General features: G+C 34.6%; 1 long non-coding RNA gene across 1 annotated transcript; it reads left to right on the top strand.

Annotated features, from left to right (window-relative positions):
- The first annotated feature begins 1,104 nt into the window (after positions 1-1,104).
- On the top strand, positions 1,105-3,907 carry LOC140867450 (uncharacterized). The gene is made up of 6 exons (XR_012145149.1): positions 1,105-1,549; positions 2,566-2,640; positions 2,746-2,808; positions 2,930-3,084; positions 3,176-3,241; positions 3,498-3,907. It is a non-coding gene; the product is annotated as an uncharacterized lncRNA (long non-coding RNA).
- Positions 3,908-16,320: the final 12,413 nt, after the last annotated feature.

Below are 16,320 nucleotides of genomic sequence, written 5' to 3'. Positions count from 1 at the left end.
TAGGACTCGGTTACCTTGAAGATAAGCTTGACCATTGCACAGATATGAATGAGATAGGGATAAGCTCAAAAGTAGACCAATGAATGAAGAGTCCTACTACATGACATGTTATAATTCGACTAGGTATCTTACTCTATTTTTCCTATAAATACAGGTACTGTTATGGTGGTGTTCATTCAAGACTTATTTTCACATTCTTGCACTCATATACTCTTGTTTTTACATTAATCATATCCTCTGCCTTCAAGCTACTGACTTAAGAATCGGAGGGGTCACGCCGAAAACACTTTCGGCGTCCTTTTGACCTAGCTGTTGCTTGTGCAGTTCATTGGTACCCGACCGACCTGCTTCCAAAAAAATTTGGAGGATCCATTCTACCAAATCGAACCCGAAGTAAAATTCCGACATTATCACTCGTATTTCTCCAACACTCTGGTGTAGGCATTTGATAAAGAGCTCAAGGGACGTTAGGTGCATAATTCAAATAATTTCGAAAACTTTATGTGGTAGAATAAACGATAAATTTGGATATTGAGGTGGATATTGTGTAGAAGAACTAAATTGAGAATAATGATAAATTTGTGGAATTCGTAAATTTTGGAAAGAAGCATTTTCATTCGGCATGTTTGGAGAATTGACGAAATATCGAAGAAATACTCATTTATTTTCATCCATTTCAGATTAAAAAAAAAGATTATAGAAATAACTATAAAAATGAAATTGAAATAAAATGACGAGAAAATATTATAGATGAGATTTTGAGAGTGATTCCGATATATAATAGTGAGTTTGGATTAATTAAATATATGTGAAAATATAGAGTATTTATAGAGAAAATTATAATTTTTAAAATTTTACCGTTTAAAATAATTAAATGACTGTTTAAAATGATTATATGACCGTTCAACGATCATTCAGAACATATTTTTCGATGCATTTCAACAGTTGGCATTTAATTAAAATATTTCCTACTACTGTATACTAGAATATACTAGCTGTAAACATATAGTATGCTTCAGCGTGTGAATCAAACTAGTTGAAAAGTATTTATACTGAATAAGGGTAATCATCTTTTACCTTAATTCTCTAAACATATACCTTTCTCGAGGTTGATGAAAATGAAAAACCCTTCGAGTAATCAAAGCAAGAAATTGGAGTTGCACAGGATGCACAAGCTGCAATCGTTAAGAAAAGGCGCTCCAATTCATTGAACTGAAAATTTGTGTTTGTCTATGATGAAGAAACAGATGAAATGGATCATACTCCAATTCTCCAGGTGTTTGGTGTTCCTTCTCGTACCCAAAAGGTCAAGGCAGTCAAGGCAAAGAAGCTGAAGTCTTTGTCAGAAGTCACAAAAGTGCACCCATCGTCACCGGTCGAGACCGTTCTTCAACCCATAACGGTCGAGGAAATTCCTACACCTACACCTACACCTACACCTACACCTACACCTACACCTACACCGGTCCAGGCGGTAACTACACAGACCTGGATGACTTCATTATTAAACTATATTTTGACAGGTGTCCTTCTCAAAGAACCAGAAAAGGTCAGTCGTGTTGGATCATAAATTTCTCGATTCATTGTACTCAATGGCACATTATATCGTCGTTATTACCTAGGTCCGATGCTCAAATTACTACTAAAAAATAGTTTTTTAGAAGCTGCTATTTTAACTTTTAGGAGCGGTTTGCAACAGCTACAACACTTTTACCACCAGTTGCAAAATCGATCCTTTTATCGGCGCCCTTATATCTTATATAATTATTTTTTTTCAACCTTTGATACAAGTTGATCGACCGCTTTTATTGTTGGTTGCAGATGCGGTTTGAAACCAATTGTATAGGTCGTATATATAACAACGGTTTGGAAGTTCTTCTATAGTTGTGAATTTGGAGCATTTGCAAAGCGTTTTAAAAGTGTTAAGGTCTAAGAATAGTCTTAAAACGCTCATATACGCCATAGATATAAGAACAATTTTGGAAATGATATTGATACTAGCACTTTAGGAGCGGTTTAATATGCTCTTACATGCGATCAATATAAGAGCACTTCGAAAGTGTTGTTGGAGCTAGAAATACATGAACGATGTCAAACCGCTTTTAAAAACTATTGGGTATAAAAACGTCTCTAAACCGCGCCTACGTGTCACCAATATAAGACCTATTTGCAAATGTGATTGATGCTTATAATTTAGTAGCCGTTACCAATTGGTGCTACATAAACTTGATGTAGGATTATTTTCAAAACGTTGTTGTAGCTAGAAATACAGGAACAATATCAAAAGGCTTTTAAAAATTTTTAGTGTATGAATGGTTTTCAACCGCTCTTACATGTATTTATGTGAGTCCGAACTGTGTTGAACTGGTCTTGAGTCCGACCTTATTGGAGCTATATATTTCCAACCTTTATTGAATATCTTTACTATTTTATAATAGTTGAAGGGCTTATAAAAACTGCCTTTGAGAACACCAATTTCTTTTTCCCATTTTGCCCTTTCTCTACACAACAATGACTCACGATTAATTTTTTTAACCTCTCACTTCTCCTTTCACGTCGCTTTAGGTTTATCGTCATTTGCTCACCAAGGATTACTTCTCCAAATGTACTCCATTCTCCGCTCCAAATCTTTGACACAAGGTAAGGACTCAAAAATTTCTTCCCAATCTCTCTGATTTTTGTTGGTTTTTTTAATATTTGACTTGGATTTTCGAATTTTTATGTATTCTATTTTCTGGATGCAAGAAATAGGCTTACTTTGTTGGGCTTTCGATTCGGAATCTTTGCGCTCTACACGGTAAAAAAAAGGTAAGGATTCAAATAATTGTCTCACGGTCTCGCAACTCTGGTTGATGTTGATATTCTGAGTGTATTCTTCATTAGAAAGTATCTCTATTTTTTTGGATGAATTTAATTTCAGAATTCACAGGGATAAGACGGAGAAAGAACAAATGAGGGGAAATGAATTGAACACAGGAAGCAACAAACCAGCTTGAAGCTATTGAATCCGTAAAATCTTTTTACCTGTAGTCCTTTTTATTTGGAGATTTTTGGAGTTTGATTATTTCTAAATACATAGTTATGGTAAGGACTCGAAATTTCCTCCCAATCTCTCTGATTTTTGTTGGTTTTTAATAGTTTGGATTTTTGAATTTTTATATATTCTATTTTCTAGAGACAAGGAATAGGCTTAATTTGTGCTTCTGATTTGGAATCTTTGCGCTCTACGCGGTAAGAAATGGTAAGCATTCAAATAATTGTCTCACGATCTCGCAACTCTGGTTGATGTTGATATTCTGAGTGTGTTCTTCATTGGAAAGTTGAAAGGAATATTTTATTCCTTAAAATCATCCTATTCTGAAAAAGATGTTTTTATATCTTTTGTCTTTTTTAGATATGAAGTTATTTATTTCTTTGAATAACTTGTTTTAAGATTTAAATAAAGTTATCAGAATATTATTATCTTATATCTATTGATTTAATTCCTTATTGTGTAGATTTGTCTTTATCAAGATCTAGAGTCCTACGCCTACAAGGAAACATTCTAAAGAAGGATCCTTGGTCTATTTATTGAAGAGATGCATGCACAAGGAAGGATACCGATACATAGAGAGACCGTGAGATTTACGTAGAAGAGATTCTGAAGCTTGTCACGGTCGTGTGTGAGCTTGAAGCCGTGAAGAATATTCGAAGATTGTTGATCGAATAAGTGTGCTACTCACGTGTTTTTGGCTTCAAGAGTTTTTCTTCTCCTTATTTCATTTTTCATTATTCTATTTCTTATAGAATATTTTTAGGAGAAATTTTATTGTTTATTTTCTCACTTGTCATGAGACATTGAATTTTATAATATTCACTAGTTTTAGGGTTTGTAATCTCTTTGAAAAGTTTTCTAGTGAATTTTTGCCCTGAGGCGCTGCAAGAGTATTTATACTCTTGCTTAATTCATTTGAGTCTATTTACTTGGTTGCTTATTTATTTTATATTCGCTTAAATTATATTCCGCTGCAAATTACTCAAGGTGTTATAGTAGGTGTTGTCGACACTTTGTGACAACACATCAAACTGTTAATTTGCAACCATTATTTTCTAACAAGTGGCATCAGAGCCATATTCTTGATACACTAAGAACTCATCTTGGCTGTTTATTTTATTACAGGGAATAAGATGGACTCATCGTCTGTTCCGAATTCGTTTCTCAAACCTCCAATTCTTGATGGCGCAAATTACGCACTTTGGAAGCATAGAATGAGATATACTATTAAAGCTATGGATGTTTGTGCTTGGCAAAGTATTTTGACTGGTTGGACTCCTCCAACAACGCAAGATGAAGATGGAGATTATATCATCAAGAAATAAGAAAATTGGACTGCCGAGAAAACACAAAGCTCAAGCTACAATGCTAAGGCACTCAATGCAATCCTTGCAACTGTAGAGGATGTATGAGATCATATCTGACTGTACTATTGCAAAAGATGCATGGGATGCTCTTCAAGAACATTGTGAAGGAACTGATAGTGTGAGAAGAACAAGATTAAGACTGTTAAATGCTAAATTTGAGAGAATCGGGATGGATGAGAATGAAACTATTGCTGAGTACGATAAGAAACTTAGGTAGATAGCTACGGAAGCTCATGCTCTTGGAGGACCTATTGCAAGTGAAGCTATGGTGAACAAGGTTCTTCGATCCTTGCCTAAAAGATTCAATGGGAAGATTTGGGCGCTTGAAGAAGTAAATGACACTTCAAAGATGAAGATGACTGAACTGATTAGCATCCTTCAAGTCTTTGAGATGAACAACACAGAACAAAAGAAAGATAAAGGAAAATCAATAGCTCTTCAAGTTTCAAAGTTTTCATATGAGGAATATGTACAATTTCATCAAGAAGCTCATCAATCTGATTTAGAAAAAGATTCGATCTCTCTCATGACTAAGAAGTTCAATGATTATCTGAAAAAGATGAAAGAGTCAAGAAAGACGAATCAAAAATTCAAGACTCCAATGTTCTCCAACAAGACCTTAAGGATTATTGGACCTGAACAACCTCCAAAGAAACCTGCTGATACTCCTAAGCCTCGGATGATGTTGGACGGAAAGAAAAAGTTTATCTCAAAAAAGCTGGACACGGTTCAATGTCATGCATGTCAAGGTTTTGGACACTATGCAAATGAGTGTGCCAATACGCTTAGGAAAGGGATGAACACGTCTTTAAGTGATGAAGAGTCTGAAGAAAAAGAACTGGAAGATGAAGAGAGTCATACTGCCTTATCTGCCTTACTGAAAAGCAAGAAGAAGTTTCAAGTCAATCCTTTAGGTGTTGTCGCAGGTGTTGCCACACCTGACCGCAACATCTACCAAAGGTTATTTTGTTTGAATTCCTCCATTATTGATAATATGTGTGATAATGATACAGGTGAAGAGACAATGTCCATAGAAGAAGCTCGGATGATGTTTGAAGAATTACATAATGATTGGATTGAAAGGAATAAAGTGAATACGGTTCTTTCAAAGGAAAATTTTGATCTAAAGGCTGTTGTGTCAAGGCTGAAAGTCATGCTGAGTAAGAAAGACATCGAATTAATCCAAGTGAAGGAAGAACTCGGAAAGTCAAAAGCTACATTGGCTAAGTTTAATTCAAGCACCTCCAAGCTTGATTCTCTACTCATGATGGGAAGAGACGGTACGGCTAGTTTGGGATTTGAAAACAGTATTTTTGAGATTGGTGAAAGTTCAAAAGGCCTTGTGTTTGTCAAGGAAAGTAGCAATACAGAAATCTCAAACAAAAAGGCCTTACCAATTGTCCCTCCAAAACCAAAGCCACAACCTTCTGCTCCTTCAATGTCTAGAAGGAAACGTAAGTACATTTGTCACTACTGTCATAGACCTGGTCATATTAAACCGTATTGTTTTAAGCTGCAGGAAGACTAATAGTATAGATCTGCATCGAAGGTGTTGCTTAAGGTATTGCCAACACCTCCCCACAACACATCCCTAGAAACATATCTTATGTAAGAAATATTTGGGTACCAAAAGTTGATATTAAATGTCATATGTTCTATACTGCTTTGAGAACTAATGTTTCAGGTGCATGGTACTTTGATAGTGGTAGCTCTCGTCATATGACAGGTTCCAAGAAGTTTCTCACTGATTATGTTGAACAGAAAAGTGGAAAAGTAACCTATGGAGGAGGTTCAAAGGGAAACATTGTTGGAAAGGGAACTCTGAATGTTGCTGGTCTGCCCAAGCTTCGCAATGTGCTTCATGTTGAAGGATTAACCGCGAATCTAATAAGCATAAGTCAACTTTGTGATGATAATTTGCATGTGCAATTTGATAAAAAAAAAAATATGTAAAGTCTTTGATAAATCAAATCTCTGTGTCATGACAGGTACTATGTCATCCGACAACTGTTATCAACTCGGAGAAGAGATGGCCTGTAGACACACAAAAGTGAATGAGTTTGACCTATGACATCAAAAATTGGGTCATGCAAATTTTAAGACATTAAAGAACTTGAGTAAGTTAGATGTTGTAAGAGGTATGCCTAACTTAAAATCTGGTGTTCCATTTGTTTGTGAAGCATGTCAGAAAGGGAAGCAAACTAGGATGTCAGACGAGGTGTTGCCAACATCTGTGACAGCGCGCTGCCTAGAACTTATTCATATGGACTTGATGGGTCCAATGGATGTTGAAAGCTTCGGTGGTAAGAAACACTCTTTTGTTTGTGTGGATGATTTTTCACGATATACATGGGTAAACTTACTGAGAGAAAAATCAGACACATTTGATGCATTCAAGAAACTGCTCACCAAAATTTCAAATCTATACAATATGAAGGTAATCAGAATTCGATCTGATCATGGTAAGGAGTTCGAAAACTCTTTTTTTGCTAGTTTGTGTGATAAAAAAAAAGGTATTTCTCATGAATTTTCTGCCCATAAAACTCCAAAACAAAATGGGATTGCGGAAAGGAAAAATAAGACTTTGCAAGAAATGGCAAGAGTGATGCTAAGTTCTAAAAATATTTCAAAATGTTTTTGGGCTGAAGCCTTGAATATTGCATGTCATATTTCAAAAAGACTTTATTTGATAAATTGTACCACTATGACATCCTATGAAATTCTAATGGGAAAGAGGCCAAACCTTAAATATTTTCATGTTTTTGGGTGTTTATGTCACGTTTTGAATGATAGAGATCATCTTGCTAAATTTGATGCAAAAAGTGATAAGTGTATGTTCTTGGGATATTCTTCAAATAGCCAAGCCTATAGGATGTATAACTTGAGAACAAGGACTCTTTTTGAGTCAATTAATATTGTTTTTGATGACTTTGCAGATCTAAATAAGAAAACAGCTGAGGATGAAGTTGATGATCTGCTGGATAATTCTGGAAATTTAGATGTTGCCAAAGGAGTTTTGCCAACACCTCCGACAACACCTCATACAAAAAATCCAGATTCAAAAGTTGAAAAGCCTACTGAAGAGAATAGTGATGAAAACAGTGAGGTAAACGAAGTTGGAAAGGATATTCCAAGCAGAATTCAGAAGAATCATCCAACCTCACAGGTCATTGGAGATGTTCATGGAAACTTGCAAACTCAAAGGAAGGAGAAAGTGGATTATCGAAAAATGGCCGGATTGATGTGCATGAGTTCTACGTATTCTTAGGTAAGATTTTCCTGTTTCGTGTTAAACATTGAACCCAAAAAGGTTGAAGAGGCCTTAAAAGATGAATTTTGGGTCAATGTTATGCATGAGGAGTTAGAACAATTTGTTAGGAATGATGTTTGGTACTTGGTACCGTGTCCTGCTCATGGTAATGTCATAGAAACTAAATGGATTTTCAAAAATAAAACTGATGAGTCGGGAAACATCATTAGAAATAAAGTTAGGTTGGTAGCTCAAGGTTATACACGGGTTGAGGGGGTGGACTTTGATGAAACCTTTGCTCCTGTAGCCCGTATTGAGTCAGTCCGACTTTTGCTTGCTATTTCGTGTAACATGGGGATGAAACTTTTTCAAATGGATGTGAAAAGTGTCTTTTTGAATGGGATCCTAAATGAAGAAGTTTATGTAAAACAACCTAAAGGGTTTGAGGATCCAAATCATCTTGATCATGTGTATAAGTTGGAAATGCATTGTATGGATTGAAGCAAGCACCACGTGCATGGTATGGAAGAATAACTGATTACTTGCTCAATATTGGTTTCAAAAGAGATGAAGTAGATAAGACTTTGTTTGTGCAAAAGTCTAGAGGTAATATCTTAATTTGCCAAATTTATGTGGATGATATAATCTTTTGTACTTCAAATGATAAACATGTTGATGAATTTGTGAAGTGCATGTCGTCCACATTCGAGATGAGTATGTTCGGTGAATTAATCTATTTTTTGGGGTTAAAAGTAAAACAAATGCATGATGGTATATTTTTGAGTCAAAGCAAGTATGCTAAAAATCTTGTGAAGAAGTTTCTGAATGACAACACTAAACACATGCGCACACCTATGGGGTCTAATGAAAAACTATCTAGAGATGATGTTGCCGAAGGTGTTGATAACACCCTCTACAGAAGCATGATTGATAGTCTTTTATATTTAAGTGCTACTACACCTGATATCATGTATAGTGTTTGTCTATGTACTAGATATCAGTCTAACCCAAAAATAACACACCTAAAGGCCATGAAACGTATATTGAAATATGTGGCAGGAACATTGAATTTGGGTTTGTGGTACACTAAAGAAACCAATTCGAATTTGGTAGGGTTTAGTGATGCTGATTGGGCTGGGGATTTAGATGAGAGAAAGAGTACGTCAGGAGGATGTTTTTATTTAGGAAATAACTTAGTGTCATGATAGAGTAAGAAACAAAACTGTGTTTCACTCTCTACTACCGAGTCTGAGTATGTTGCTATTGGTAGCTGTTGTTCACAACTCCTATGGATGAACCAAATGCTAAATGATTATGGTGTTAAGAGTGATACTCCTATAGTGTACTGTGATAATTCTAGTACCATTGATATATCCAAAAATCCAGTACAACACTCTCGAACCAAACACATTGACATTAGACATCACTTTATTTGAGATTTGGTCGAGAAAAGCATGATCTTAATTGAGTTTGTTGGAAAAAAATAACCAATTAGCTGATATATTCACAAAAGCTTTGGATTTTGAGAGATTTTCCAGTCTAAGGAAGTCTTTTAGTATGTGTGCATTATAGACAAGATCAAGATGTTGTCAGGAGTGTTGCCAACACCCTGTGACAACACCTTTTCATGCATGTGCATTTTTAGGATCTTAGGCATATTGCATTCATGCATTCATTCTGTTTTATGATGTGTTGGATACTTTGTAACCATCCACTGGTTTTCACTCAAGATTTTGTGCAAATTGTTTTTACAAGTTTAATCTGGATTAATTGAAAAAGTGGTATGACTGAGTCACGAAGTAGTGGAGGGACGTTCGTGTATTCCATGATCATGTCCCAAATGAAAAGTGACTTTACAGAATCTGAAAGAACAAGAATAAGTAAGCTTGAATTTGTTCAATCATCAAATTTGATTGATTAACAGAAGCAAATGGAAAAAGCTACCTAAAGGGATCCTTTTGAAGATCGTTCCTTTAGTGTGGAGGCTACCACTTCTGTAAAAATAATAAAGTATATATCAAAATTTTTATGAATCCTGAAGTGTTGCTGGGAGATGTTGCCAACATCGTGGACAACACCTCATTTTGTAAACATATATTTGAGCATTTATTTGCATTTTTAATTATTGTCACACTCTGTTTTAGACATAATTAGGTCATGCATATTTTATTTTGTGAATATCAGAGGCCAAAAAGTTATGAATTCTGATAAGACAAAAATTTTGAATGATTGGATTTTGTTTCAGTGGTGTTATAATCTGATGAGGAGTTAATTTTGGAAATATTTGGTGAAATATTTGGGCCTAGATTATCGGTGGAAATAAAGAGATTTTTTGCCTAATCAGATTTGTTACCATTTTCTGAATTGTTACCGTTGGGGCCTAACGAATCAGAGTTAGAATAGGAAAAGGTTCGGGTTGCTATTTATCTGAGATATTATCTAATTTTGGAAATATTTTATTTCCTTGCTTACTTCCCTCATCCACTTATTCTAATTGTTCTCTGCTTAGTTTGCCCTATTCCTCGCTCTGTCACTATCCTGTATTCCTCGCTCTGTCACGATGGATACACTGAAGATGCTGCAGAAGGTGTCACAACACCTACATCACCACACCCCGTGGTTGATCAAGCCATCGTTTTTGTTGCTGAGGAACTTGTGCCTCTGGACTCCATCGCTCCATGAGAGCCTGACATTGCTATCGATGTGGAGAATTTACCAGATATGAGAGTGCTGAATAAGGTGTTTCCTTCGAAACCCTTGACTCGTCAATCAAAACGCAAAGCCGGATATGATCTAGCTTTCACTGCATCCAAGAGATTTCGAGGGAAGGGACAACCATCTAGACCATCTCTGGTGGACACTGAATTCACCTCTGGAGATGAGAGCTTTGATGAAGATTTCAAACTAGTCAATCGAAAAAGGGGCAAATCAGGCACCCAAGAACCGTCAGGAGAAGCTATTTCGGTTCCCTATGCTACTGAAGGTAAATCGGCAAGTGATTCCTTTGAAAATGAATCTACTGAATCAGAAACTCCATCTGATGATGCTGATTTTCCAAAAGATGCATCTGCATCCATTCCTGATTCTGAGGAACCATCATCTACTGCTCCTCCTGTTTTGTCTGATGATGAAGAGATGTCAATAGCCCAGTTTATGGCTAAAAAGAAGAAGTCTAAAGGCAAGAATCCTTCACCCTCTGTTACAGCTCATGTTCAGGAATCCGAGGATGAACCTGATGAAGATATGCTTCAAGAATATGCTGATAATCGCCCACAACCGTCTGATAGTTCCAGCTCTGAGTCGAGTGAAGATTCAGATGCTGATAAAGAGTTGAAAGAAGAGTCAAATTCTGATGACTCTGAAGAAGAAGAAGAGGAAGGTGCTGAAGAAGGTGTTGCCGACACCCTGGACAACACCTTAGGTGAAGAATATCAGGTAAACTCGTCATATTCATCAACTTTTTATTCTAAGGAGATTGCTGATTGCTGGGTGAAATATGCTGATCGAGAATTCCTGGAGGAACATAACATTGATGTGGAGAGCTATGGAGCTCAGAACATGGTGAGATTTTTTGAGGTAACGAACCTACTATCTACTGTTACTACTGCCGGTCCTTACTGCAGAAAACTGGTGCGTGAGTTTTACTGCAATCTCACTGAGGCTGTGAAGGATCCAAGATACATGAATTATGGGAAAGTTTATGTGCGTGGGCAAATCTTTTTCTTTCAGCCCTGTTATTATAAATGGATTTCTCCAGACTCCTGCCTCAGATGATGTTGCTCTACCTACCTTGGATGAAATGATTTTTGTTATCACTGGGGGACATTTCACTGAGTACCCAACTCATCTTAAGAAATTACAAGCAGCCAAGCTCACTTTGTTTTACTCTGTTCTCTATAAAACTGCTGTGAAGACTTGGACTCCATCAGGAAATTTCAGTGTGGTTACCAAGCATCAAGCTCCTGTCTTGTATGCTATTGGTTCTGGAATCGCATTCAACTATGACCGACTTGTCTTTGGTACAGTCATGGACTTTGAAAATTGTGCTCAACTGACCCTGAAGTTACCTTATCCATACCTAATTCATTCTATGTTACTGTCTCAAGAGATTGAGAAGGATGATGATGAGCTACTTACTAAGCCTGGGGAGTTAATAAAGATCGCACCTTCTCTACTCAGAGGAAACAGAAAGCTTGATCTTCCTTGGTCTGAGTTAGATGCTGCCGCAGGTGTTGTGGCAGGTGTTGCCAACACCTTCTCTGCCACTACTGTTTTTGTACCACCCTCTCCTGCTCAAGCCATGGATCCTACCTTTGTTCAAGCTCAACTGTTGCATGCTGAGCAGAAGGTTGCCCAAGCTAAGGCTGATCTAGCCTATTACGAAGGGATGAAGACTCACTATGAGGCCCTATTAAGTGGAGCTGGCCCTTCTGAACAAAAAGGGGGAGAAGGAAGTGAAGCCGAAGAAGAAAGTGATGAAGCTGACTCTGAGAGCAATCAATTCTAAACTTACTTCTTTGATTTTTGTTTAGTTTTATATTTTTTGTTTAGGTTAAAGTTGTTTATTGGTTTTGCTCTGATTTGCTCTGCTCCTAATCAAACTGTTTTGTTTTTAGCTCTGATGTTTTGTGTGATTAATTCTCCTTGCACTGATGTTTTCTGATTCGAGGTGTCATATCTAGATGTTGTCAATATCTTATAGCAACACCTCTGTTTATACTTAGGGGGAGAATCTATTCAGGGGGAGTTTTGATTAAGGGAAAGTTTAGTTATGTTTTGTCCAAAAAGACAAAAAGGGAGAGATTGAAAGGAATATTTTATTTCTTAAAATTATCCTATTCTGAAAAAGATGTTTTTATATGTTTTGCATTTCTTGGACATGAAGTTATTTATTTCTTTGAATAACTTGTTTTAAGATTTAAATAAATTTATCAGAATATTATTATCTTATATAATTCCTTATTGTGTAGATTTGTCTTGATCAAGATCTAGAGTCCTGCGCCTACAAGGAAACATTCTAAAGAATGATTCTTGGTCTATTTATTGAAGAGATGCGTGAACAAGGAAGGATACCGATACATAGAGAGACCGTGATATTTACGTAGAAGAGATTCTGAAGCTTGTCTTGGTCGTATGTGAGCTTGAAGCCCTGAAGAACATTCGAAGATTGTTGATCGAAGAAGTGTGCTACTCACGTGTTTTTGGCTTCAAGAGTTTTTCTTCTCCTTATTTTATTTTTCATTAGTCTATTCCTTATAGAATATTTTTAGGAGAAATTTTGTTGTTTATTTTCTCACTTGTCTTGAGAAATTGAATTTTACAATAGTCACTAGTTTTAGGATTTGTAAAACTCTTTGAAAAGTTTTCTAGTGAAATTTTGCCCTGAGGCGCTGCAAGAGTATTTATACTCTTGCTTAATTCATTTGAGTTTATTTACTTGGTTGCTTATTTATTTTATAATCGCTTAAATTATATTTCTCTACAAATTACTCAAGGTGTTATAGTAGGTGTTGTCGACACCTTGTGACAACACCGCAAACTGTTAATGTGCAACCATTATTTTCTTACAAAAGTATTTCTAATGTTTTTTAGATGAATTTTAATCCAGAATACACAGGTATAAGACGGAGAAAGGACAAATTAGGGAAAATGAATTGAAGTTTGCTACACAGGAAGCAACAAAGCCAGCTTGAAGCTATTGAATCCGTACAATCTTTTTACCTATAGTCCCTTTTTACTCGGAGATTTGTTTAGTTTGATTATTTTTAAAATGACGTAGTTATGGTAGATAAACCACTAGAACTAAGTAGCAAAGAGTTTCTCTATAAAAATGAAGTCTATTGGTTTTATATACAAAAAGAGTTGAACTAATATTTGATAGTTTTTATTTGTTAAGCCATTCATATCTCATTTTAATTTTTCTTTACCACAAGCATATCAATGAATTTGGGATTCCCATGTATAAAAATACTTGGAGTACCAAGCACATCTTAATTAGTAAAAAAAAAAATAATGTTTATCTTCACGGGCATCCAATTAGAATTTAGGAAATCTAATTTATAAGATTTATTGTGTGGAAGCTTAGTATGATCAGGATCGGTGACTCCTTCTGAACATGAAAAAACTTCTAGCATTTGGGACACCTTTCACGTACTGGTCTTTCTTTATATAATCTTCTTTTGCTTCATATTTTAATTAGTTGGAATATTCAATTTGGAATGTTGGTAGTTCTCAATTGCAAAAGGCATCTACGTGATTTTTCATGGTTAAATCAGAAATGGGAGAGCTTAAAAGCTCTTGCAAACAGCTTATAAGTTGTTTTAGAGCTTTTAAGCTTTCAAATTTTGTTTGGCAAAATTTTTTAAAAACAGCTTATAAGCTGTCAAAATAAGCTGTTTGACAGCTTATAAGCTGTTTTTAAAAAATTAAAGGGGAGGTACTTTTTTAAAAAAGATCTTATTTTAATATTCTATCTCTCTAAAATATCCTTGAATATTTTCATAAATCTCCATCATATCCTCCACCCATTAAATATTAAATATTATTTTAAAAAAATTACAAATCACATAAATTTTTCTAAAGTAAAATATTAAAACAATTTTATTTTTTAATATATGTTTATTCTAAAACTATTTTCGTATGTGTATAACTCAAAATTTTATTTTCATAGAATTATACTCTTTTTGGTAATTTTGACAATAAAAAAAATCTTATAATACCAAACATATCAACATATTTAAGTTGTTTAAAATAAGTTTATCCAAACACTTTAACAGCTTATTTTTAAAATAAGTTCTAACAACTTATAAGCTCGTAAAACAGCTTTTAAGTACTAGGAGCTTATAAGCTCTTTTTAATAAGCTTAGTCAAACACCCTCTAAATCTTAATCCAATGTAAAGTTGGTTCTTTTGTAAAATTCAATTGTGTTTGGCATCAAGTTAATACTACATTCTTGCACAACATATTACTGTATGATACACATTCATTTATTAACTAATTTCTTTCTTATATTAGATGTGTCAAAGTTGATATGAAAACGATACTACACAAATTATGTAGTATGCTTACCTAATATCATTTTATGTAATGCAATAGAAATTTTTTTTTGACATTTATAACTGTTATTTTTGCAGTACAAGCATCCCACGGATCAAGGCAGAACGCACTTCTGAAAAGTCGACTCAAAAGATCACATCTTATGCTTATGTCAGGAAATATTGAAAGTTAGATATATTTAATTTTCTTATAAAAATAATTGAATATTAGGGATGACAACATATTTCAAGGTGATGATAAAATATTTTATTCATTCTTCTGTTTTTTTTTTAAAATTAACAGTACTTAGTGTTCGATTTCAATCGTATCTCGATTTTATAAGTTTGCATATTGATGCACGACCAGAACATTCATTGCATAATTCATATTTTAGTGTTCGTATATATCAAATATCCAACATTATTATTGCTTGGAAGATTGATTATACAAGTAAGGAATGTTTCGTTGAGTAACTATGAGATGCAAAATTATATGACGAAAACATAAAATTATGTAGTAAACTTATATATCTATATATTTGCACACACAATGCGTGTGCGTCGATCGCTAGTACATAATAATTTTAAAAGCCCTTTAAACCACGTGCGAAACCGTAAATTTAAAAACTATTTATTGGAACTGTGTTTATTTTTTTCAAACAAATATACATTATTTATAAGTATTTAAAATAACAATAAAATTAATTAATTAATATACCTCGTCCATTAAACAATAAACATTCACATTAATATTTCAATCCATAAGATTTATATAAAATTTATCAAACAACCATCATTAGCAAAAACAATAATATTTAAATCCGGTCCCAATGGGGTGTCCAAGTTGGTAGAGCAGGTGAACTCTTGGCCAGAGGTCAAGAGTTCGATTTCCTCTGCCAACACTTTTTTGGGCTAGCCTGTCACACAGGATTTTTTCAGTGTGGTTTACCTGACTAGCGTAGTTTGCAGGCTATTGCGTTAGTTCGGGGGTTTACCCAGAGCGCACCTAAGGGTAGCGGCTGCGGGTTATCATGTCACAAAAAAAATATATTTAAATTCCTAATATAATATGTGTAAATGTTTCAAATTCAATGAATAAAATAAATTGCTTCTAAAATTCTATCTAATCGCTATCCAACTCTGAAAATGAGAGAGATCTAAGATCACTTTCGTAAGAATTTGGTGGAACATTCTTGTTTTGTTGTATAATGTTTGTCATGAATCATGATAGCCGTCAACAGGAGGGGAAAAAAATTAGTACCGTAATAAAAAAAACATATAATATTAATAACTTAATGGTTGACAACATCACAATTCGCTTACCATCATGAATTTTAGAGTCGAAAAAATATTTGTAAAATAATTAAGATTTGTGTGTGTGCATATAGCATTGTGCTGTAGCAAAATACTTATACATGCATAGTCATATAAAATAAGAAATATGTATTTAATGATAATAATCTGAATATGAACTTAAAGTATAACTTTAAATCTTTGTTTATCAAAACAGTGTACTTATAAATATTAAAAAATTAACATACAAGAACATGTGTTGAATGTGTTGTATATGATATTTTATAGTAAAACATAAAATATAGTATACATATAAAAAGGAAGAGCGAGTTACTTCATCT

This window comes from Henckelia pumila, chromosome 4 (genome assembly GCF_033568475.1).
Source record: "Henckelia pumila isolate YLH828 chromosome 4, ASM3356847v2, whole genome shotgun sequence".
Lineage (NCBI taxonomy): Eukaryota > Viridiplantae > Streptophyta > Magnoliopsida > Lamiales > Gesneriaceae > Henckelia > Henckelia pumila.
This window is presented reverse-complemented; position numbering and strand designations above follow the sequence as displayed.